At 35.8% G+C, this 25,346-nt stretch overlaps 1 protein-coding gene across 2 annotated transcripts in view; it reads right to left on the bottom strand.

The window, feature by feature from the left end:
- CNTN5 (contactin 5) overlaps nt 1–20,038 on the bottom strand; it is a 686,534-nt gene extending 666,496 nt beyond the window's left edge. The window contains exon 1 of one of the 2 annotated variants that reach the window (XM_068669732.1): nt 19,699–20,038. The gene's annotated coding sequence lies outside the window, so the exon portion shown is untranslated. The remainder of the gene's footprint in view (nt 1–19,698) is intronic. The other variant, XM_068669723.1, reaches the window with a different exon arrangement.
- Between the last annotated feature and the right edge of the window lie 5,308 nt (nt 20,039–25,346).

Below are 25,346 nucleotides of genomic sequence, written 5' to 3'. Positions count from 1 at the left end.
TGAAGTCATAAACCATTGTATAGTTATGAATGAAAATTATTATTGTTATTATTATTATTATTATTATTATTATTATTATTATTATTATTATTATTATTATTATTATTATTATTATTATATAATTATTATTATTGCATTATATAACAATAATAATTAAATTATATTTAATTATTATTTAAAATTTTATTTTTAATTAAATTAATTATTTTTAATTATTATATTTAAATTATTATTTAATAATAATTATATAATAATAATAATAATAGTAATAATAATAATAATAGTAATAATAATAGTAATAATAGTTTTCAAATGTTTTCTCTTTATTTGGTAAAATGTGAAATCTTTCACATGCCTTGTGTTTGCTTATGGGTGTACCTTCTCTGCAAACATCTGAAAACACATAAGATTTCAATTAGTAAGATTTGCTGTATTGAAGTATTCACCTGAAAATATCAAATGCAATAGGACAGAAAAATGAAAAGATTTTTTTTTTTAGTAGGTCATTTTTCAAATAATTTAGCTCTGTAGAGGCAACACAGAAATCTGGGTAATAAAATTTCAAAACAAATATAGTGCACAACATACGGAAAAGGTTTGCCACCTTTAAAAAAAAATCTTATTTTGTCAAACACATCTCTGCTGCTTTTGAGAAAATGGATCTATATAGTAACCACTGCACTGTCTCAACAAACAAAGCAACACTCAACATGAATTCATGAATAGTAAGCAGCATTAGTGCCAACACTCACAATGAAGCACATGATAACATTAAGCATCTGGATTTAAAGCCTACTGAATTCACTGGGAATCCACTGAGTTCACTGACCTTTGGATCAAGGCCATGGTGTCTGTCTCACTAGCCTTTGTATCAGGCCTGATTGAGAGAGCAAGAGATGTGACTGCACCTGCATTTGAGCATGCCCAGCTAGGACTCAGTAGTACAAACATGAGAGTGAATTTCTGTAGTTACTGGAAATTTGAAGGATGGGTAACAGTCATAGGCAGGAAGCTCCTATGTAAGGAGTAAGGTCATGTGCTCTCCAAACTCCAACAACAAGTATTTGGTAGACCCCATCTCTCTTTGGCCTGTGTAATGTGTTCCTACTTCCCATGCTACAGATCTTCCAGAGTAACGATGGAAATTTTACAAAATTGTCTGAAGTTACCAAAATCCTTTATTGGAGACTACAAGAAATGGCACCAAAAGTATTTAAAAATGTTTAATTATTGTGATCTTAGAGCAAAGCATCCTATATTTTAACTGTCAGTGAAACTTCCTTGGAAACAAGGATAAATAAGAGGAGACTGTGCAATGATTATGTAGCCAACCTCTTCTCAATGGTTTGTGAGGATAGGACAAAGGGCAATGGCTGCAACTTAGAGCACAGGAAGTTCCTCGCTGACATGCGAAAGAACTTCTTCACAATGAGGGTGATGGAGCATTGTAAACAGGCAGCCTAGGGAGGTTGTGGAGTTTCCTTCTCTGGAGATATTCAAGGCCTGTCTGGATGCCTACCTGGGCAGCCTGCTCTGAGGAGCCTGCTTTGGCAGAGGGGTTGGACCCAATGATCTCTAGAGGTCCCTTCCAACCCCTACATTTCTGTGATTCTGTGATTAATCATAAAAATAATGTAGCACCCAGCAAGATTTATTTATTTATTTATTTATTTTGTCAATCCAACTTTTGGCAGTGTTTCCACAGATTTACAGGATTTTATTTTATTTTATTTTTATTTTTTCACATACAGCTATGGCAGAGAGCGCTAAATTAGAGTGTTTGCAAATTAAATAGAAAACCCACGGAACACTCATCTTCTGTTGAAATCTTCTTGTGCATGTAGAAATAAAGATTTACATGTATTTGTACTTGGTGGAGATGACTGGGCAGAGGATTACTTCCTTAAATGAATTTTAAAGCCTTCAGACACCCACATTTCTAATTGTTTTAGTATAAATGCTTCATAGATAATACACAGTTTAATTGTTTCTAGAACACCTGCTTCATAATACTTAATCTTGACTTTTGAAAATTAATTCAAAAATATTAAATACATAATACTCCATCATTCTGTGCAATGCAACATTTAGTGCTAAAGAGCAGCTATTGAATGACACTTCTGGTGAATGGAGCCAGAATGTCTGGTCATTAGACGATAGCAGCAATATTTTAGGTAGTAAACAGATGTCAAAGGAATTCATCAATACAAATAAAAGTTTGCTTAACCAGATCTAAACCCACTCTTTTAAAGCATTGCTAATTTAATTATGCTTTCCATATACAAAGAACAAACTTACATTGTTTATTTATTTATTTTTTCACTCAGAGAGACCTTTGGTTTAGATTACTACAACAACAAAACAAGAAATGGATGAAAAGGATTCAGAAAAGTCATCAAAACCAGCACAGTTCCTCCTTGCCTCTGCCTATGGGCTGCAGAACCTTCCCATAACACATTGGCCACCATCTTCTGAAACAGCAGTACACAGAAAACAATATTACTATGATGATATCTAGTACAAACACACACAGTTCTGTTGATAGCATTAATAAATTGTGAAGTTTGGATGGAATGAACTAGCATAAATCTACAACTGAAGAAACATGGTAGTTTAACATTGATGGGCAGCTAAGGACCAGTGTGCTGCTCCTTCACTTCCCTTCTTAGCAGAAGAGGGAGAAAAAATATGATGAAAAACCAACCAACCAACCAAACAAACAACAAAAAAAAACCCTTGGCTGAGATAAGGATAGGAAGATCACTCACCAACAGACTCCACATAAGAGATCATACTGTAAGTTTTGATAACAGACCAGTTTTGCCTTAGCCTTTCACAGAACACAGGAGGGCTTTTCCCTTGATCCCCCAATACTCTCAATGTGTTTAGTCAGAAACTTGCCTAAAGAAAATGATACATCTCTCCCCACTCCCACCCCTCCCCTCTCCCCCATCATTCTTGTTTTTCTTCTCCTGTCTGGATTCACTTGCTATTTCATAGCTTAATAAAAAGCTGACCTACTTCTTTCCATTTAATACACTTTTAATAGTTTCAGCATTTATAATCAAATAAGTCTTGATGTCATGTCTATCAGAGCCATTTTTCATCAACGTAAAATTCTCTTTGGCTTTTCTATAATTATACTTCCACCTTCTTCTTGTCTTCAACTCTATTTAAACACTACCTGCATCATCAAGATCATAATTTATATTTGCTCTAACTTTGCTAAGCAAGATAATGTATATGTTGTCAGTTTGAATTTCCGTGTGTAGTTTGTGTTTATTTTTTAATTCTCAACAAATTGCCCACTGTGTAATGGGGACAGACTGTCACTAAAAGGCGATGCTTCTGACTAGTTTTCCAGTTATGACTGTACTACCTATAATTATGTTTTACAGAAGTATTTAGGCAGTCTAAAAGGACTAAGTGATCTGCAAGAGGCTAATTCATTAGAGGACAGAGCTGCAGTTTTTCACATCTTTTGCTATTCATTCTAAAGTGAATGTATCAGGAACTGAAGATAAACTGGATCAAACAGGGTGGGACCATAGAGTCTGAAGGTTCAGAATGGAGTATTTGGATCCTCTGCTGGCTGTTTCATTATTGTATATTTAGCAGATGCAGTCCTGGCAGCAGAACTGAGAACTCCTTCCTGGCAATTCAATCATTAGCAACACTGAAACTTCTAGCGTGTGCTCTGGCTCCAGCCCACAGCAAACATCTAACTCCTTTCTCCATGATAAGGGAGCATAAACTATGCTATGCCAAGGTACCCATGTGTTTGCAACCCTCCTCTGGCTCCTTATGAAACTGAACCCAAAACTCAGACTTGGGGAACATCTCTAAACAGAGGGATATTGCAGACATGAACTCATCCTCTTGCATTTTAACAGACTGGTATTATACATTTATTTTAAAAAGATAAGCAATTCAGTGACATGCATTGTGAGTGACTGGGTCAGCTTCTGAAGCCTTGCAGTTTGGCATCTCCCCTGTGGGATATAGGCCTTGTCCCTGTCATCATTGTTTGCCTTTGGCATGCTCTAGGCATCTGCATGCTGAACGTACAGGCTTTAATTGGCTTCTTGCTGGTGCCTAACTCTCCTCCTAGCCTGAACAGCCAGCCTAAGTGCTAGGAAAGGTTTCAAGATTCTATCCTGGTATCTGAAAGCGCTGATAGTGATACATGATAACTTTAATGATCTCATTAATTGTTCCATTCCTCCATAGGTTCCGATTCCAGTGTTGGTAATATACAGAACACTAGGAAAAAGAATAAAATGATGCAAAGTGTGCTATTTCATCATACTTATAGTATGTAGTAATAATCCTCTGAATTTTCAATTTATTTCTAATGTTCACCTATACTTTCACTTAAAGCAAATACTTAAAAACTAGCCACACGGTTTGGCGATTATTTTATATTTTATTTTATTATTTTTTTTTTTTACTTTATGTTGATTTCTGAAATGACCATGATAGAAGGGTGAAGGAAGTGTTAACTAAACCAGCAATCACATTTCAATGACTGTGTCTGCAGCCAACATCTGGCACTCTGGTAGTGACTGAGGCTTGCATAGCTTTTCATATTCCCAGAAGCTTTTTGAATATTAAGAACTGATGTTTTGACACATTCTCTTTCTCCTGCAGCTGGGTCCAGACTTGCTGACATTTGCAAAATGGACAAAGTGCCCGCAGTTTTCACATGTGCCGTGTGCATTGTAATTACTATAGTTACTCTGCATGGCTCTTGATATGTAGAAGTTGGCTTTAACTACTCAGAGCCAGTGGCCTATACACTGATTCAAAAAATTCCTTAGCACAGATTACCAAAATCCATTGTTGCATATAGGTGATGGGTGTGAATACATGTGTGTATGTAAATACAACCCCTCCTTGCCTTGCAGAGATGCAGAGGCTGTGTAGCTGATACTATGAAGCAGGAAATCCAATTATACCTAACTTAGCATGCATAACTAAAAATGTTATTATTGGTCATAAAATTATCGAGCCCTTTTAAAAATCAAATCTATGAACTATGTGTGTGTATTCCTCAGGCTGACTTCATGCTGTGTGAGGAAGTGCTCCCTTTAATTTGTTTTAACATTGCATGCATTATGCAGGCCTCATTTCAGTGTGAGAGAAGGCTGAGGTAAAGTGGACAATTTCCATTGTAAAGTGACTGTGAATTTGAGCTCAGGAAAACTTCTGCCACTTCAGTGACAGGTCAGCTTTCATGTACATTATATGGCATTTCCCAAGTCAAAGCACAACAACAACAATATCTGTTTTCCAAATGTGTCCTGAAACGAAATGTCACCATTTTGATGAACAGCTTCTGTGGCAGAACAGCATGTGTTTGACCAAATGGCAATACACCACTGTTTACCCCCAAAAATGAGTATAATAAAATAAAATTACACTAAACAGTAAAATTCCATGCTATTAAGAAAGAAGGAAAAAAAAATCCCCATTAGAGCCAACAGCAAACCACATTATCTTTTTAGAACCTTGAACATCTACAGATTCATCATCTAGACAAATAAGGTAGATGAGAGTTAACAAAGATCATCACTATTTACTGTGTAGTGAATTCATCTTATTAAACTTAAACTTAAGTTCTATGGGGAAAATTCAATCACAGCCCCATGGCAGGAGGACTGTGCGCTGTTTTTGATGGCATGTGGTGTCTGCCCAAAGCTCTGGGATTTCTTCTGCCTTTTGTATCCACTAAAATCCATTATTTTCCCACCAAATTCAGCACCTTGGCAATATGAGCCCAGATATGACTTACTTCAGCTTTCCCAGAAATATCCCCTGAACATTAACTTTCATAAATGTATTTCAGGATGCAAGTCCTTGAGGATTTGTGTGAAAACTAGTTTATTTGTATTTGAAGAGTGGAAAAATGTTATATTTGTGAGTCTCCCTGTGCTGCTGGTAAACTAGACAAGCTTAATGATGCAGTAAAAAACATATTAATCAAAAGTTCAAGTCAGATTTTTATACACTAGTAGCAGAGGTTATAAGTAACACAAACACAAACAAAACCCAATTGAGATTAAGTGTTTGCAAACCAGTTGCTTTCTAGCTGCTCAGCCTCCCATACTGAGGACAGTAAGATATATCTCAGCAATCACAGGTCACAGTCACAGTCCACAGTCTTTTGAATTTAACTTACCATTCAAAAAACAAAAGGAAGGAAGGAAGGAAGGAAGGAAGGAAGGAAGGAAGGAAGGAAGGAAGGAAGGAAGGAAGGAAGGAAGGAAGGAAGGAAGGAAGGAAGGAAGGAAGGAAGGAAGGAAGGAAGGAAGGAAGGAAGGAAGGAAGGAAGGAAGGAAGGAAGGAAGGAAGGAAGGAAGGAAGGAAGGAAAAACTTTCCCTGTGCACTCATACATGCATTTGAAATGTGTTTAGGATACAAATATATTAGACTTGGCCATCTTGGGTACTTAAAGATCATTTTCTCCCCTCCTTGATTCACACCTCATCTAGTACAGGCTCTGCAAATTGCCCAAATTCTGTTAATTGCTCTTCCAAAAGATAGGCACCTTATCTATTACGAAGAGCTGTTACCTTTTTTTTTTTTCTTAGTCAGACATGAACATTAAACATCATAAAAGAAATTTGCTTATTCTGAAAGCTCATGTTTTTTATTACCTTGGCAACAAAATGATCTGTTGAAATTGCTTTTTGCTGCTAATTTTAGGAATGTTCTATGTCACAGAAAAATTCATGACAAGCAGCTGAATACGTAACTGTCCTCTTTCCTTATACTTGCATCAGTTTTTATGGAGGGGAGAATGGACATATTGTGACAATGAAGTCCCTGTTTGTCCAGAAAGAGTGGTAGAACTAGATTAAAAGAACTAGATTAAAAAGAAATTTTTCAGTTTTGTGACAATCACTAGTAAAATCCCAGTTGGGAATAGAATTTTATTTTAAATACATCCAGAGAATATTTTGAATCTGGAGAGGAAATCTAACCAGAAAGAAACAAAATATTTGAACAAAATCATTTTTTTTTGGTAAAGCTTTGTATCTTAATTAACAAGTAAGCAATCAAATGCTGCCAGTAAACCTTGTTGTAAATTGAAAAATTAAATCATTTCATATGAAAGGTGATGTAACACCCTCCTCCTCCCCCTTCACCCTCTTTTATTTTATTCTATTTTTTATATTTTTTTCAAATGATTGTGACATTTGGTTGATTGTTTCCAAGGGCGAAAATAAAAATAGAGACAGTTACACATTCATCTAATGTTTCTCTGCTGTCATACCACTGTGTGTCATTGACAGGTGAAAAGCCTCCCACCTCAGCACAAGGAGGAGATGAAACGTGTTCCCACACACCAGTGCCCAGAGAAAGCCTCCCATCATTCAAATGCACACTTCCAGGAAACTTCTACTACTCAAACGGCAAGTGACTTGCAACATGATCTTTAAAATGTTGAAGGCAGCAGACTATACTGAAATATGTGGATGAAGTTTGATATTTCTCCGGAAGACAACTACACATAAATGGCACTGCAGGGTTCCAAAGTTACAGTGTTTTCTGTACCAAACACAACGGTACAGGTATTTTGTAAATACCTCTAAACCTTCAAATTTAGTATGAAATATGAAAATTAGGCAAGTCTCTCTCCTTAGTGTGATCATGATTAATAAAAGAGTTGCAGTGAAAATCTTCCCTAAGTTACAGCTCAGGGGCCTCAATGTGGACTGCAGTAGCACAATTACTTCATCGAAGTGGACACAGCACGAGAACCCTGTGGACATTTTTCTGCGTGCTACACTAGCCAGAAAATATTATTTGTCAGCCTCACACAGCACTGGATGCATCATCATCTAGTCTCGAGGAAAATTAATAAATGAATAAATAAAATAAATGGGCAAGTGATTTTGTGAATGTTTTATGCAGTTGGTAGTGAATCACATTTGACAGAATCAAACAGCTAGTTTAAATGTATTTTATGAGATATTTAATATTATTGTGATATAAAAAAAAAAAAAAAAAAAAAAACTAATGGAAGTGGTGTTTTTTTATATGACAAATCATAAGGTTTTTGAGGTTAGAGGGTATGTTTCCAAATGTTTCAGATAAAAATGCAAAATTGCTGTAATTCTGAAAGTACCATTCCATATAATTAAGTAATGTTTAGCTGCAATATATGTCTTTCTGTTCTTTAACAACTTGTCTAGGACTTCACCTAAGATTAACATTATTGCTTTCAAGGCTGTTGAAGTGTAGGTTCAGTTTAAGTTCATGTATGAAGCTGCACACATGTATATGTGTGTGTTTCTTGAAGTCAAATTTACAATCACCGCTGTTCCAGCACACCCCACACAGAAGCTTTGTCTGTTCTGTGGGTCTGGGTTTTCTCTTTTCCAAGTCATCAATATTTATGATAAAATGCCAACGAATTTGACGAAGAGGTGCATGTCTGAGTTGTGCTCTCTCTAAATATGCAAAGAAAAGAGAAGTCACAGCTGAGATTTAAATGTGTGTGAGACGTTATGTCCTACAGGACCTGAGATGGAGATTAAACTAATTGCACTGAATTAAAAATTAAACTAGTTGCCATTGCACTGCACTGAACTGCTTTCTATCAGCTCCCCCTCCTGTCTGTTTTTTGTTGTTGTTGTTGTTTGTTTGTTTTTGTTTTTACCATTTATTTTCTGATATCTTCTATATTTTCATGCTCTCATTTGCAGTTCCTCTGAGACCTTCTTCTGCATCCATCTCCTGCAGCCCTTGGTGGTAAGATGCAGTTTGGGGAGCCTACCCTTGCTCATATCTTAGTTTTCTTAACCAGATGGTAGCTGTAACCTGACACCCTGCAAGAATTGATTGGTCACTCAGATCCAAACATTAAATATTTAAAGTGGCACCACACCATTCATAAAGTGGAACATAAAGTGTTTGTTTACTCTCTGCTAATTATTTTAGTCAAAGCAGGCAGACTCAACTGTCTGCATTATTAATTAAACCTCTAAAAATGAGCTGAGGACAGGAAATGTTCTTCTCTGCTGGTAATAGTGCTAAAGAATAAGTAATAACTCTCATTAGACATATGATAGCATGAATTTATTTATTTATTTATTTATTTTCCCCCAAAACTGGGCCAATACAAAGCAATACAAATCATATTAGTTCATATTTCCAAATCGTTTGGAAAGAAGCTTACTGGTCATGAAAGCTCTGATGCTAGCCATCTTTAGGAGTATGTCCAGTGTTACTAATTTAGTACTGATTGAGGCTATGACAAGTGTCTGCGGAGCTAACCAGCAAAGCCTCATGGTCTCTAAAATAACGTGCTTTAAAACAGATTAGTTTGAAGGTTATCTTGAAGGAAAATAGGCTTCCCCACAGGTCATGGAATAACAATATTTGAGAATACAACTTTATCAGTGATCTATTTCTTTACAATTATGTTTCCTAATGGGAACATCTTATAAATACTCATCACTTGGCTGTGTGATCAAGAACACTGTACAGTGATGGAAACAACAATAAACATTCACATGCATATAAAAATAAAATAAAATAAATAAAATAAAATAAAATAAAATAAAATAAAATAAAATAAAATAAAATAAAATAAAATAAAATAAAATAAAATAAAATAAAGGTAGTTTCATTGCATAACCTGAAGCCATACAGGATTCCTGAGCTGGGATTTTCAACTCAAACCTGAGACTGCACCATTTGCAGTCTGTTGATTTGCAGTTTAGGACCAAAACTACTCAAAATTCTCCTTTTTATTAGACACAGGGGGACAGATCGAAAGGGAATGAAGAAACTAGTTATAGCACGCAAAGAGGTGGGATAGATGCAAGCACACATGTCTGTGAACTGCAACTTTTGAGTGTTGCAGAATATAAAGCCTACAACTCTGCTGTGAGTCTCCACAGGACTCTGGAGCCTAATTATAAAGCTGTATGAAAAAGTTCTGCTTGTCAGCAGAGCCAGCAGGGGGAAAAAAAATCCACATTTTTGCACATTCACAGAAGAATAAAATATTTAGGCAGAAAATCATCATTGCTGCAGATGGACACTTATAGAACAAAAACGGGTAATTTTTGTGCAGTTCTGCTTGTTGCTAGCATAGCCAGAATCCATTTTTTTTAGCAGATTTAAAATCCAGCCTAGAATTCCTCAGTCACTGTAAAAATATGCTTCATAGGGTGGTAGTGGTTGAAGGTCACGGGTAAATTCAAGGTGGAGGAGCCATTCTAAAATGAGTAGGGACGACTCACCAAATTTAGTGTTGCTGAACTTCCTTTTGCCCACATGGAATTTGGCTCTGGATGGTTTCTAGTCCTTTTGAGTAAGGACTAGCCAAAAAAGCCTGATCACAATTACAACAAGGTTGTGAGAATACACTGTCTCCAAGTAACGAGGAAAGAGAACTAGAAACAACACAGGAGATGTGTGCAAACTGGGAAAGAATGCACCAGTCAACAGTTGTAAATGGATTTCATCTGGTGGCTTCTGTTGTATTTAAGGGCACACTCATTAAATACATGCTCTATGTGAGAAAAAAAATATGCCTATTAAAAAGCTATTTTATACACAGAGTGTGTTATAAGGATTTTTAGGAGAAATATAACCTGACAGGATGGCAGGTACAGCTCTGATTCCCAATGGTGTTCAGGTGACAGCTTCCATTTAGTGTATCCAAAAAACTCAATTGCCTAGATCAGTGTTCTGTGTGTGTGTGTGTTGTGTGACCCTCCATATCCCCAATATTGCTGATATGCAGGTGCAAGTCTGTGACAGAAAAGAGAAGTAACTTATGTTAATTTTCCACTTCTTTCACCCACTTAGTATTGAGCAGAGGAAGGGGGATACATTACTACATGGTCTCTATCTTTTCTGTACTACCTAACCTCTGTTTGCAGCCTCTCAGTGGAGAACCTGGCCCTTAAGCTGCAGTGACCTTTGCTTTCAACTTGGGCTAAGTGTTTTTCTCTTAAGCTTGTTAAATGCAGTGTTAATTTTATGTGAAAGTGTTTTTTTCTTATTTCTTTTTTCTTTCTTTTTCCTCTGCATTGTCTAATTTGGCAGTCCTTGGAGTGCTAGAGAGCCTCTTTAATGTGCATCAAGCCAACAAGAGCTCTGACTTTGCTGTATTAACAAAATACATTTATTTGTTGCCTTCATACATGGCAATGAGAGTGATGAAGGGCTACGTCCTCAATAGTTCCCTCATCTCCTTCTTCTTAGTCTGGCATTATAATAAAATCTGAATTATAGAAATGACAAATCAAGTACACAAATTAAGAAAACTAATTTCAGGCCAGCCAACATGTGGAAAAATCTCAGGTGATGAGGAAATCAAAGGAAAATAGCAATAAAATAGATATTACAGGGAAAAATAAATAAATAAATAAATAAATATACACATGTATATAACTAAAGTTAAAAAAAAAAAATCCAATCAGATTTTTATATACTGGTAACTAACACATTCCAAACAAGAAATAATACAAAGCAATAAATATCTCCTGTGGTAGGACCTTCTGTCCATAGTCTGACAAAATGTCTGTTGACTGAGTTGTTGGAATGTTTCCTTAAAAAAAGGAAAAACAAAAAAGGAAATTTATTTCTGTCTGTGAGGTGTCTTAAAATCTGTAGTATTGTATAAAGAAGTGAGATAACTTTATGTGCAGTGTGCTTCATCCTGGAAGCTGGATTTGTTTGATACGATTTTTTTTTCTTTTCAAGTTAATGGATGATTTATTTTTTTTCTTAACCACTTCAAAGGATAAGGTTAGGCCCAGTGAAAGATAAACTTCTGTATTTTTATTTACTTGATATCTGTCACCTCATCAGAATATATTAATAACATCAGTAATAACAACAGTCCAGAATTACTGCCTTACTGTTTACAGTCTGTTTCTTCCACTGACAAAATATTCTAGATCTTATTATACCACCTACAGGTAGTTTTTAGAGAAATGCTTGGGATCCACTAAGCTGCTTAGTTACACTCGTGTAGATTGCAAAAAGCAAGTGTCCCCATCACTTTTTTCGAGAGGTTTATCATAAACTACATTCTTTAAAGCAGCGTTCCACAAAAACAGTCCATCTTTTCTGAAATCTTAGATAACATATTAAAACAACACAATTTGTTGAAACAGATGATATTTTCATTATACTATTCAACTGACAATACTTTCTCATATATTAGCTTTTATTTTATACAGAATGTCACCTTGAACATGTATAATCATTTTCTGTTGAAGCAGAATAACAAAACATTGATATGTTTTTCTCTCACACGATGCAACAGTTACAGATCCTATAATTGTATATAAATTATAAATGCATACTTAAACATTTTAACTTATTTTTGTAAGGTCTGAGATAAATCCTCTGCAAATTTCTTTACATTCCTTTATTAATTGCCCTTATGGATAAAGTCATGCTGTTTCAAAGCAAGTATTTTGCAAAGATTGATAGGTAAGGAATTTTAAACATATTTAATGGAAACTTGCAAAGATAACAGAAATTTTGAACAGGTAACTTCTGGAGGTAAATTACCTTAGGTTATAATCATTAATACTCCTGTGCACTGAATGCGTCTCAATTTCTCAATTTGCTCAACATTTCTTGTTAATTTTCCAGAAAAAAAAAAAAAAGGTGGTGGGGGGGGAAGGGGCTTATTGGCTTATTGCAGGACTTGATCAATCAGTCTAAATGTTTTGCTTCTGCTTTTCAGAAAATATGCTAGAACTTATTCCAAATTCAACTAAATTATTATACTTTGATGCTACATATTTTATCTTGTTGTTGATTAATACGCCCCTTATACAAACACCCTCCTACTACCTGATGCCTTCAGTAGTGTCTCAATTCATTGTTCATGACATTCAAATTTCCTCCAGAGATGTTTTGTGAAGTCACAAACAGAGGATTATACCCATCAGAGAATGACTCAGACACAGAGTGATTGATAAGGCAAATAAATACTTAGGTGTTAGCAATCAGTCAGTTGTGATATGCAAGGGGGGAAACAAGACTGCAGACATTTCAGCTATATATCATGTTTTCTAAATTATCTCTTTGTGTGCCAGTGGTCCTCTTAATAAATTATCCTGCCTCGTTATCTGATGTGGTCTATGTTTTCAATTATGCCTTTTCTTAAAACTGTGTAACCGTCAGTCTTTCTCAGCCTGAAGCTATTTCAATATCCAACCTTCATCTCCCAAAGTCCAGATAGAGGAAATACTACACAACTGTTTTTGAGTTGAGAAGCTGTGCACATACGCATCAAAGAGATGTTATGACATCAGAGAAGTCAAGGCTTTATTCCCAGATTCCCCAAGCTGAGTTTTATGTAAGCATTAATACATGACACTGCATATGTTACAGTGGAGCAGAACATTTTGGGCATGTAGTGAAGCATAAAACTGAAAAATCAAGCAATTGTATCATCTCAGATGTGCAGAAGTCAAAAACAAATAAAGAAACAAACAAAAAACAATAACTTGGCCTTTGCACAGCAGTGAGCATAGTCTTTGGTTTCTCTAAAATTATTTTTTGGATTGAGAAAAGCAAATGCAATGTTTTAATAAGGAGAACTTACCTTATAATAGAATATAATATGGAAGGCCAAATACTTGTTTTTAACAAGGTTTGTTTAGCATTAAATTTTGGAAAGCTAAAGAATGAATAATTTAGAAAAAAAAAGTTTTAAAGGTATGCATTTCAGAAGTAATTGTTGTGGACTGCTGGTACAATGAACTCAGACAAATGTTCAAGACATTTTATGGCATGTGCATGATGTGCATGATCACTGCACATCATAGTGTTGCAGATCGTATCTTTTTTGTTTGTTTGTTTGTTTGTTTGTTTTCTCTGGTCTGGGATGTGATCTTGAAGTCTGAACATGACCGTGGTTGCAGGGCTGTGAGACAGGTGTATTCCCTTAGATGTAAGCTTTTAAAATGTCACAGATAATTGCAGAAAGGGAAGAGCTCTTGAGTTAAGCCATATGTTATTTGATTCAGGGACCATTTTGTGTTTACAGCTCCTACTACAATGCAATCTTGATTTATGATTATAGTACCTAGTTGCTATGATGATGATAATAATGATAAGGTTTATAATAGAGGCAGAGGACATTGCTAATAAAACAACAAATCTTCTACGGCATTCAGAATTCTGATATAAATGTTATTTAGTATGGATTTCTGATGTCAATTAGACAATTGTGTCATCTGCATTTTAAACTGGCTTCTGCATTTTTGTAAATATATGTACCTACAGGTTATGTCTACAATTTATACATGCAGTCAGTGAAATGCACATCAAAGTAATTTAAATAGTAGGTTTAGAACTATGCCTGAATTTTTTCAGCTTTGAAAGTATATTTTTGCAACCTTAGAGACAAAGTTTGATATCATTAATTTGGTCCAGAAAGTAGTCTGTATAATATTCCAAGCAGCAAATGCTTGTGGAAAATAAAATAGTAAGCACAGAAAAGCAAACAAACAACTAACCAAATGAAACAAACAAACAAAGCAGATTTTTAATCTGTGTCTATGTCCAGAAGTTCAAATTCTTGTCTGGAAAACAAGCACATCTTTGTGTGCTAGGCATACTATAATTCCAATATAATAACAAGATCAGGCTCAGTAAATTTTCAGTATTTTTATCCATTCCAGAAACTGGTCAAGTGCCCCCACCACAGACATTGCAAGAAAGAGTGACAAAATATAAAAATAAATGAATAATCCTGATTGCATCACAATAATGCAAATATGACAAAGCTAATTGATTCTGTCACACCAACAGTGTTGAATGCCAGAAAAGTTTTCCAGCATGTTCAGAATCTTTTTTTTTTTTTTTTTTTGAGTGACTAAAATACTTCACTTTTGGAAAATGTTCTCTATGACAAACATCTCAAAAGAAGAGGTGAAATATATATATTGGATCTTTGTTGACTCATTTTAATACGGTTTTGTTCACTAAGTTTCAGGTCTGTGTGAGACTGACAAATAATTCTGTGCAGGTGTGCTCAAAAAAGCAACAGTTAATCATTTTGTCAAAAAATAAATTTCTGTAAAGCTCCTTGCCTTACTCAGCTTTGAAAGCATATTTTGGGGGCAGATTATTTCAACATATCTTCTGGATGTGTTCATTTTAACCATAGTCTTTTTCACTCACCCGCCCATCTGTGTAGCTACTACTCTTGGTTGAATGCATTGGTGTAATACGCTTTTAGTAACCTGAAATGTTACATCCACAGGGCAATCCATGTCCATCACATACTTAATGAAGACTATAAAAACAATAAAAATAAAATGGGGTTCATGAATTCTTGCAAATTGTTGTAATTCAGTAAGAGAAGATGCTTAAAAGACTGAGCTGATACTATGTCTACATCTATGTCCACAAAACTGTACATTTAGTCTTCAGCAAAATGATTTACAGGCTAGGAGTCCCACTGAATACATAGTAAATCTTGAACTTCTGGCTATTAAATATTCAGTATTTCTCACTCACAAGGAGGCTGAAGTCCTCCCTTCTGTATGTTGAATGGAAAGTTGTTATCCTTTACCCCTCTCAGCAACCTTCAATATTTGTCTGCTTTTAGCTTCATCACAGATGGTTCTCCAAAGATACCATCACAGTTTAACATAATTTACAATAAAACCTTTAAGAGCATCCTGAAAAAGGAAACTCCCAGAAGATGTTTCTGATAGATGGAAAGAGTATGATGCGTTCTCTATTTCCAGGTATGGGAATGGAGAAGTTATCAATTTTTCCAGAGACCGACATGCAAGTTTAGTCCTAAAGATGTAAAGAGGTGAACTATGACGTTGGTAACTACTACCTGAAAACATAAATAGCCACATCATTCTGACAGTTCATGGCTCTGTAAGCTTAGGAGTGGATGACTACACAGAATAATTATGGGCATGCATGATTAAAGAACATCAGCTGTAACATGGATGGTAATACTAATGTTTTATTATATTCCCAGCATACAGATTCTACAATTGTATTCCCTTGTTTTACATCCACTTGCAACACCTAAAACTTGATTTGCAGCTTTTATAGAGTACAGCGAAAAATCATTCTGAACTCCCTTTTAGAAAGTAGTATATAAGCAAAGATCACATTTTCTTGTGATTCATACAAATAAGGATACTTTCATAAATCACTCAATAAATTTTTTATAAAAACAAGCAGATTACATTTCTTTCCACTAACCAGAAAATGTTATTTTTGTTTCCATTCCAGTTTGCAAAGACACAGCATCATTACTCCAATATACACTATGTGTGTGTATAAACACATACAGATATACATACATATGCACACCTTATGAGGTTTTGAAATCTTAAATTTAAATAGAATCAGAATGTATTTATCTTACCAAGTTCTAACTATTCCATAATTTTTTAAAAGGCACTAGCCTCTAATGTAGTGTTATTGATCAAGATTGCTTAGAAGATGAAACTCTGTAGGGACACTTCCGGACAGAGTATTTTCCCCTTGTATAGTGCTAAGGAGTTGATATTCAGGGGTGTAACTGACCCTAAAGAAAAACAAAAAGCACCTGAAAAGGTATGTGCAGAAGGAAGAAGAAAAAACTGTGGAACACCTGCCAATATCATATTAACAAACAAAAGTCTATTTGACATTTTCTCTCGGTAATTAAAACCACAGTATAGACTGTGTGGTAGATTTCAGTTTAGTATTTTAGAGTATGAGAAACTGTTCAAATGATTGAGGTGGTCCTGAAACTGAGAGAAAGTGCAAAGCACAAGCTGATAGCAGGTGCATATGGACGGAGTGGATCAAGAGTGGTGAATTATGCAACGAATTCAGAGGAATCAAAGGAACCATTCAGGTTACATGCATAGAGACCAAAACATTCAAACAACGAGACAACAAACAACAACAAAACAAACTAACAAACAACAAAAAAAAAGGTCAACAAAAACAAAAAAATATATAATTATTTTTGCAATGTCACTGAACCAACTACCTCAGCTAGCTCCTTTGGCATGTACATTTTATGTAGTTTCCTATGATGCCTTTAGCATTTAGACTTGCATTAATTACTTAAAATCAATATTCATATCATTAACCTAGTCAGAAAACTTTCAGTGCTTTGAATCATTTCAGTGGAACAGATTTTTCTGTACTGCTAGCAAATCAGATTTATTCTTTTTGAACGTGACAGATTTATAGAAAGCAAAAAAAGAAAAAAAAAAAAAAAAGATCTCAGACTGTCACTTAAAGCATCATACTTTTAACCTCCTCCTTTCATCCATAGATCCATAGCTCCTTACCTTTACTGACACCCTCTGGTCCCTGTCTCTAAGTCGGTTTTGATTTCATTCCAGCACTCCTTCCAAAATTTACTTTCCAAATCAATATTTTGTGGAGCACAGAACTGGACATTTTCTGAAACCCCCATAAATCATATCACTGATTCCCCAGTAGTCTACCATGTCAGCAACTTATTCAGGGGACTCAAGCAAATTTGCCAGTCATGACCTTCCTGTATTGAATCTGCGCTGACAGTCCTCTAAGTTGTGCATTTTTAAAGTTGCCCTTTATTATTTCCTAACAGCTGAGTTTTTAATCATCCTCTTTACCTTATTTGCTAGGTTATTTTTCTGTTTTCAAACTTCTGTTTCAAACTTCTTTAGATCTGTTTTCAAACTTATTTTCTAACAAGTTCTTCAGCCAGTCAGATTTTTTTTTCTGTTTCCTAATATCATTCTTAATAATTCTACACTCGTTATAAAAGTAAATTAACATTCCTTAAGATTTTAACCTAGAATTAAAAATATAACCTTCAGCTTCATGTTGAACAACAAAATCACAATCTAGAGATCTCTTACTTTCCAGACTATTTGTAGATGTCTTCACAGTTTTATGTCACACACCGTTAGTTCTGACTTTTTGTATTGGCATTTGTTCTGAAAGTGTATGAAAAAGAAGTACTGCATGCTGAATAGTTCACTTTTTAAACTAGTTAACTGTTATCATCTTCCTGAACATTTAACACTTTAACCTCCTCTTATATATATATTTGTTGTCTTCTAAGGCTTTGTCTTCTTAACCACTTTTCTTAATAGATAGAGGCATATTGCCACAGAGGGCCACTGTACATGAAATATTCTTTAATTACTAGAGTTCATGTCTCATTTTTCTGTCTTCCTTTTAGTATGCCTCACACTGGAAAGTAAGCTTCTTCACAAGTTGCATGATATTGAAATCTATCTATATGTATGTTTCTCTTTTTGTACTTGAAACTTTGCAGATAAATGCTACACTTGTTAAAGAAATTTTATGAAAATGATATATTTGCAAATTCTGATAGATAATTTGATAGTATTTTAAAGTAATGGCCCATTTATTCCTAATTCTTTTGGTGTTCACTGTAATAATATTAATCATTTTTAACTGATTTTGCATAGTATTGATTGCATAAAGTACTTCTGAAGGAGTTCTACTGTAACTCAGAAATAATTAATTGCAGCTTTATTAAACAGAAAATGTCATCCAAATTTTAATTGTTAGGAATTCTCCTTAGCTTTTGGCTAACAGTCACCATGTAATTTATTTGTAGTTTAAAACTTCAGGGTCTGATCCAAAGGCTACCAAACACTATGGGAATGCTGTACTCCTGTAAAAGATTACGGCATCAGGTCCTTCACTGAAAACAACACTGAAAAGTCATTCAAGGAAAGTACTATCTTAAATAAATAAACAAATAAATAAATAATTAATAATAATAATAATAATAATTAAAAAAAAGAGAACGAACTTTGCTAAAATGTTAAATTTCTTAAAGGCTGCAACACAGAAAACTTTAGCTCTAGTAGTCACATCACACTATCTTATATTTCTTATGTTTTATGAAGTTTCTGTGCTCAGCAGGAATGAAACTAAACATCTGAGTGAGTACAAATAGAGTAATGGATGGTGATTTTTTTTTTTTCTGAGATAAACATAGAAGCTTAGTTTCATACTTCATGATACAGGAATAACTCTCAGTTCATCTAGCTAGCTCACAGACATTCCAGATAGTCTTATCTACAGTCCTCACCTCAGAGAGGAAAAATCAGTGCATCTTTATGTAATTCCGTCTCCTCTGCCTGTCAGCAAAGAACATTTCTGGCACTGTACTTTTCTAATTAAGGAGATAATTGTTTATCCCAAAGCCAAGTTCCATCCTGAACTTCACAATACAACTTTTAGTGCTTCACCATAAACTCAATATGCTAGATTATTTTGCTTCACTCTCAAGCATTTGCTTGGTAGTTCTTCTAAACATTTAAAAATTAGCATATTAAGATAGGCATTCTTTCTCCAGAGTACGTATTTGTTCTAAGAGCTTCACATCTCTCTTCACAACTCATTCACTGCAGTACTCTGCTAGCTACTTAAATGACAGGAAGCATATAACAGATCACAGTAATTTCTGCTTCAACTTTTCTGCTCAATTATGACAACAATTTCAATGCAAGATTCAAAACAAAAACCAAAACACATAAACCCTGCAGTAGAAGCCCAAAAATGGGATCTCTCACCATTGCTGGCTTCACGACAGACTGCTCACAGAGATGCCGCGATGGATATTTCAACAAATAATCTACACACACTCAAAAGTCTAACCAGGGAAATCTGTGCCTGGCTGGGGGAATGGCAAAGGCACTTACCGCTGCTATGGCACCGTCTCTCTCGCGCCCTGACTCTCAGTCTCTCTCTCCCATCCTCCTGACAGCCTCAAATATAGCAGTCCCTTACGCTGTTCAGCCTGTGGGGAGCAGAGGATTGCGGAGTTGGTTTTTTTTTTTTTTTTCTTTCCCCTGCAATTTTTTTTTTTTAAACCATCCAGAGGTAGTTCTCCAGATCCGACCGCCTCTCCTCGCCTCGCTCACTGATGGAGAGACCCAGGTGAAGGCATCCGCGGCGGCAGCTCCCGCGAGCCCCTCCCGGCCCCGCCGTGCCCCCTCCCCGGCGGGGGGGAACAAGGCACCTCCCCCTGCCGATCCCGGGGGGGTGGCGGGGGCTCTGCCCGCCCCCGGCCGGGCGTGTGTGTGGGTATATGTGTGTGTGTGTCCGTGTGTGATGTGTGTGGTTATCTGTGTGCCATCTCACACCGCCGCCCGCGGCTCGCCCCTACCCCTAAGCGCACGCGGACGCCCCCCTTCCCCGCTCCCCTCCTTCTCCTCCCCATCATCATTCTCATCTTCCCTCTCCTCTCTGCCTTCCTCCCCGATTTTCTCCCCGTCCCCACTCCTCTGACCCAGAGCGTGAAGCAAGAGGGCGACCTGGCGAGCGCTCTCCCCTGATCTGCTGCCCTCCCCTATAACCCAAGCCACCAGCTTTCCCCAAAAAAACACTTTCTCCCCATCCTCTCCTTGTCACCCCCTTCCAGATAGATAGATCTTTTTTTAATTATTATTTTTATTTATTTTTTTCTGAAACGTTTTTTATTCCCCTCCAGCCTTGACGACCCTCCCTACCCTCCACCCTGCTGCCGGCTCCCGTTCTCCCTCTTCACACCGCGGCTGCGGTAACTGGAAAAACACCGGGACAGCGGGCTGGGGGCCGGCAGCTGCAGCTCCGCGGCTCCGGCAACCCCTTCTCTCCCTTCCTTCCCCGTTTCCCTTCATCCCCCCGGTGCTAATTGCAGCCCGTTTCGACCGAGCACAGCGCCCCGCCTCGCCGCCGCTCCGCGCCGCTGCGCGCCCTCTTCGCCGCTGCGCGAGTTGGGTTCTTGCCTTCCTCGGCCGCTTCGTGCCCATCACTGCACGTAGTGCGCACTCCCGCTCTATGCTTTTAATGGCTACCCTCAGGATTTTAAGCCCCCTCTTTATTATTACTATTACTATTACTATTACTATTACTATTACTATTACTATTACTATTACTATTACTATTACTATTACTATTATTATTATTATTATTATTAATAATCCTTTGGCAACGACAACTTTCTGCTTTAACTTAATGCTTCTCTGGCCTCCTATACATTTTGTTTCCTTGCTCTTTTTCTCCCACCCCTTCGGCAAGTAATGAGTTTGTTTGTTTGTTTGTTTTAACTTATGCATTAACTGAGTAACTGTTGTCCATCTCATATTCTCCGAGATTTTTCTCTGCTTCAGTGACTCCATGTCATTGGTTAATGCTTCCTAGACCTTTGTGGTGTACAAATATATATGTGTATGCATTTTTCTCTACTAATTTGTGTTTATATATATATATATATTTTTTTTTTTTTTTTTTTTTGCGTATTTCTTTCTTATAAATCATTCTTTGTTTGTTTTAGATGCATGAGGAAGAGGAGTTGTTCAATTTAGGAATTTGCTGTGGGTTCTTACACAACTCCAGTCTTAAATCTCGGCAATACTAATATAAGTTTTTCTCCCTGTGTCTTTTGCTTGTCTTTCATATGATGCCTCTAGCAAGATAAGTTATCAGTGATGAGTGACACAGTTTTGTGATCTTGTATGCTGTATGGAAGTCTGTTAGAGGATTTACAATTCAACATCATGTTGAATGAATTTTATCTACTAATATCAGTGAGGATGAGTTGGGAGAAAAAAAAAAAAAAAAAAACTTTCAATTACCCCTTCCTTTTTTTTTTTTTTAATTTTAAAATTGTAAATGTTTCTTCATTACTTGCTACCGCTGTCTTAAATTTTATAGTAAAAAACTGAGAATGAACTTATCATTAGAAATGGACTTTGAATACATTGTCCCATACAAACACAGAAGAAAATTGTCTCCACAACTGTGGATGGTTCTCTAGGCATATTTCTGCTGGGCAAATAATGTTGCAACTTGACATGTCGAAGCTTCTCTTCATTGACTCAATTCACAGAACATTATCATCTGGTCATTATTTCCAGTGTTACTAGGTTACAAGACAGTATTTAATCAGAAGCCAGGAATAGGGACTGCATTAATTCTGATAGTATGAATAACTTATGAGACTCCATTTCTCAGTATTTCCAAAGTGGACATTAAAGCCAGAAGCATATTTGCTAACAATTTTTATTATTTTTTTTTTCAGTACAGTAGTTATTTATGACAACAGTAAAGAATTACATGTGAACAGGTGAGATTCATTAGTTCTTTAAAATAAAGACTTTTTTTTTTTTTTTAAAGTCATGAAGACTGGATTTTATGGCCTCTACCTTGTGAAGTTTGTAGATGAAGCTTATTTTTCACTACTATAAAGAACACATACTATCCACACTGGGTTACATTATTTTTGTTTTTAACTCACTTCTACTTAGAGCTCTTGTCAATAAATGTATTTATTTTGAATGGCAACTGGCACCTTTTTATATTTGCTTCTTTCTTTCTAGCTTCACATCAGCAATATTTCTACAAGGACATGTTTTTACATTTTCCTTTAAAATAATTAGGAATGGACAATATACGTTTAAGCACCGGCATTCTTCTCTGAAAGTAAAGTAATGCACAGCTTTTAAGACAACCTGTTAAAATTTCAGTTGATTGTGTGTATCCTTTGCAAGGTCAGTTCTGTTTTCACTTCATCATTTAAGAACATGAGCTGTTTTATAGCATATATATGTTCAATGTTTAATGCACTGACATTGAATAACATTCACCACTTTGTTTCAGTATTATTATTGTTTTACATTTTAAGTCAATCTAGCTGCATTTTGCTTATCTGATATAGATGGCTAACTATCTCCATATAAATAGCTTAATCTCTCTATCTCAATGTCCCCAGTGGGCAAGCAAACAGATGCAGCACATCTGCAGGGTCTGAATTGTTTCTGAGCTCTTTTCTTTATTTTTTACATCTTTCCTTTTCATTGAGTCTCTCTTCTTTTGAGCTGAGTATAACGTATTTTTTTCTTTGCCACATGGAGAGCTATCTGAGCAATACCATTATTATTGGGAAATTTTAATGTTCTTCCTTAACCAAATGCAGAATATAAGTAAAGATAAGGAGTGAATTTTGAACAAAATAGTTGTCTGCACAAACTCCCAAACATCTGTGTCTGCAACAGCACCAGGTGTATAGCTTCAGAGTGGCATGAAAACTCCCCTCTGTCTTCCCCTCCCCATTTATAATAAGTTCCTTCAGGTAACCGAGAACAATAAAACTGCTGTTTTTAATTTGTTTGATTGTTTGTTTTGAAAGTATGCATTGAACCTGTTTTAGTATATAACTGTGTAATTTTAGTTGCAACCACTATATTTTGTCCTCCACTACAACATTCAGCTCCTCATGGTTACATAATTAGAGTTATAAGAAAATTTTTAGGGAGATAAATAGAATTATGTGTAAATGTGACACATAATTCTTCAGGCCTTCAGCAAACAGGAAGGGATTCAGATTCATGGAGGATTTCAGTTATAGCAGATAATTAGCAAACTGGAGATGTTAGCAAAGTCGCTGCATAAAACAAACAAACAAACAAACAAACAAACAAACAAAAAACTAACAATCTTTGAGACTTCTGAATTTTCAGAAGTGCAGACATATGACATCTGGTTCAACATAAAGACCGAAAGAAAGTTAACCTATCTGCAAGATTGTTGATGCAACAGAATGAAGCATATGCCATATTGTCTTATATCATGTCAGAAAGATCTTTTGTATCCTGCAAAAGGAACCTTTAAACTGAATATATTGTTTCCTTGAGCCATGGCCTAAGTAAGAGAGGATGATGGAGCGACACTGAAGTTAGTCATGTACCTTAAAGGTGGGGAGGACATTCTATTCCTTGGCAGAAAATTCTGCTGTAAACTTTGACTGCTGTCTGGATAAAGAAATACTCTGGGTACTATGTATTTTGAAATATCCAGGTAATGTCATTAAATTGCTACTAAAATAATGTTAATTAAAGAACAAACTAGCAATGCCATGATATTCAATTTTTAGCAGAGACAGACTTGAAGTTGCCTTGTCTCTGCAGATGCCACAACTACAGGGAGAGGCATAGGGAAGTGATAGATTTGAATATCTTAGCCTTATCTCAAACCCATTTGCATGTTGCTTCTCCTCTGAGTGTCACTCATTTTGTAAGGAGCTGGTCCACAGGAAGCCAGAGAAACAGATTCCTAAAAATGTCTGCTGGATATTGATACAGAAGTTGCCATCGAAGAGGATTCCTATTACTTTTGTGAGTGGTTTGCTCAAGTGCAAAATAACTTTGTACTTTCAGAAGCTGAATAAAGATCAGAAGGGATTTACAGAATCCCTCATCTGCTGGCTTTCCTAACCTTGTGAGAGACATACCTGGAACATCTGTTATCAGACACAATGCACTGCTTTTGGTGCTGTGATACAACTTACTAGTTAGTATGCTGGGAATAGCAAAATCATAATATTACTCATTCCTTCCAGCTTGATCTTCACCATATGCACAGGAAGGATCTAGTGTCCCCTGGAGACTGTTTTTATCTTCTACAAACATGGTGAAAAGCTTCTGCTGTACATGAGAGCAAAATCCACAAAGGGATAAAGAGTGGAGAAAGAAAATACTTGTTCGCCACTGTGGCCATCCCTTGCTAACATGAGATGTTCAGATAGTGAATAAGGAATGTGGTGAGCCAAAATCCTCAGAGGAAAGAAAAACAAAAAGGAAAATAAGAGGTTCCTGAGATGCAAAGAATTTCAGAATAACCCATACTTATGTCTGAATGTTCTAGCAGCAAAAAGAACGGGATAGTAACAAGGAAGACTCCCAGAGCATTCCCAAAACAAATCTCAAAAGAGCGAAGGACATGAAGAATGAAAAGGAACCCTCCTTTCAATTACAGAATAGTCAGAATTTGTGACTTCCGAATGCAGATAGAGGTATACACTAAATTTAGCTTCTTGACTCATATTTCAATACCTAAATATAAGTGGTCTGTTTTTTTGTTGTTGTTGTGTGTGTGTGTGTTTTGTTTTTTTTTTTCCCCCAAGAAGTTGAGCAATTGCAGATTTATTTATGTATTTATTTATTATTTGCATATGTGGTTCAAGTGTTTGGGTTTTTTTTTTGGTTGCTTTTTTAAGCACTTGGGGAAAAATAGACTCTTGATTAAGTATCTAACTCTACCTTGTAATATATTTGAAAATAACCATTGTGTTTTCCAAAGAAGTAAGATGCTGCAATGCTGCAAAAGTAAAATTTTCTTTCTTGTGTATTTCTATTAATTATTATTTTTTTCCTTGAGTTTAACAGAAGTACATTAAAAAAAGTAAGGTTGTTGTTTGTCATAAAAGTCTTAGAAGTGTAGTACAACTATAACTACATTAGCAATTTTCATTAATTTTAAATTATCAGCCTTCAGTCCTAGGTGATTTTCTTAATAAATACAGTAACAA

Source organism: Anas acuta, chromosome 1, assembly GCF_963932015.1.
Source record: "Anas acuta chromosome 1, bAnaAcu1.1, whole genome shotgun sequence".
NCBI classification, from domain to species: Eukaryota; Metazoa; Chordata; class Aves; order Anseriformes; family Anatidae; genus Anas; species Anas acuta.
The sequence above is the reverse complement of the archived record's forward strand: the minus strand, read 5'-3'. Positions and strand labels throughout refer to the sequence as shown.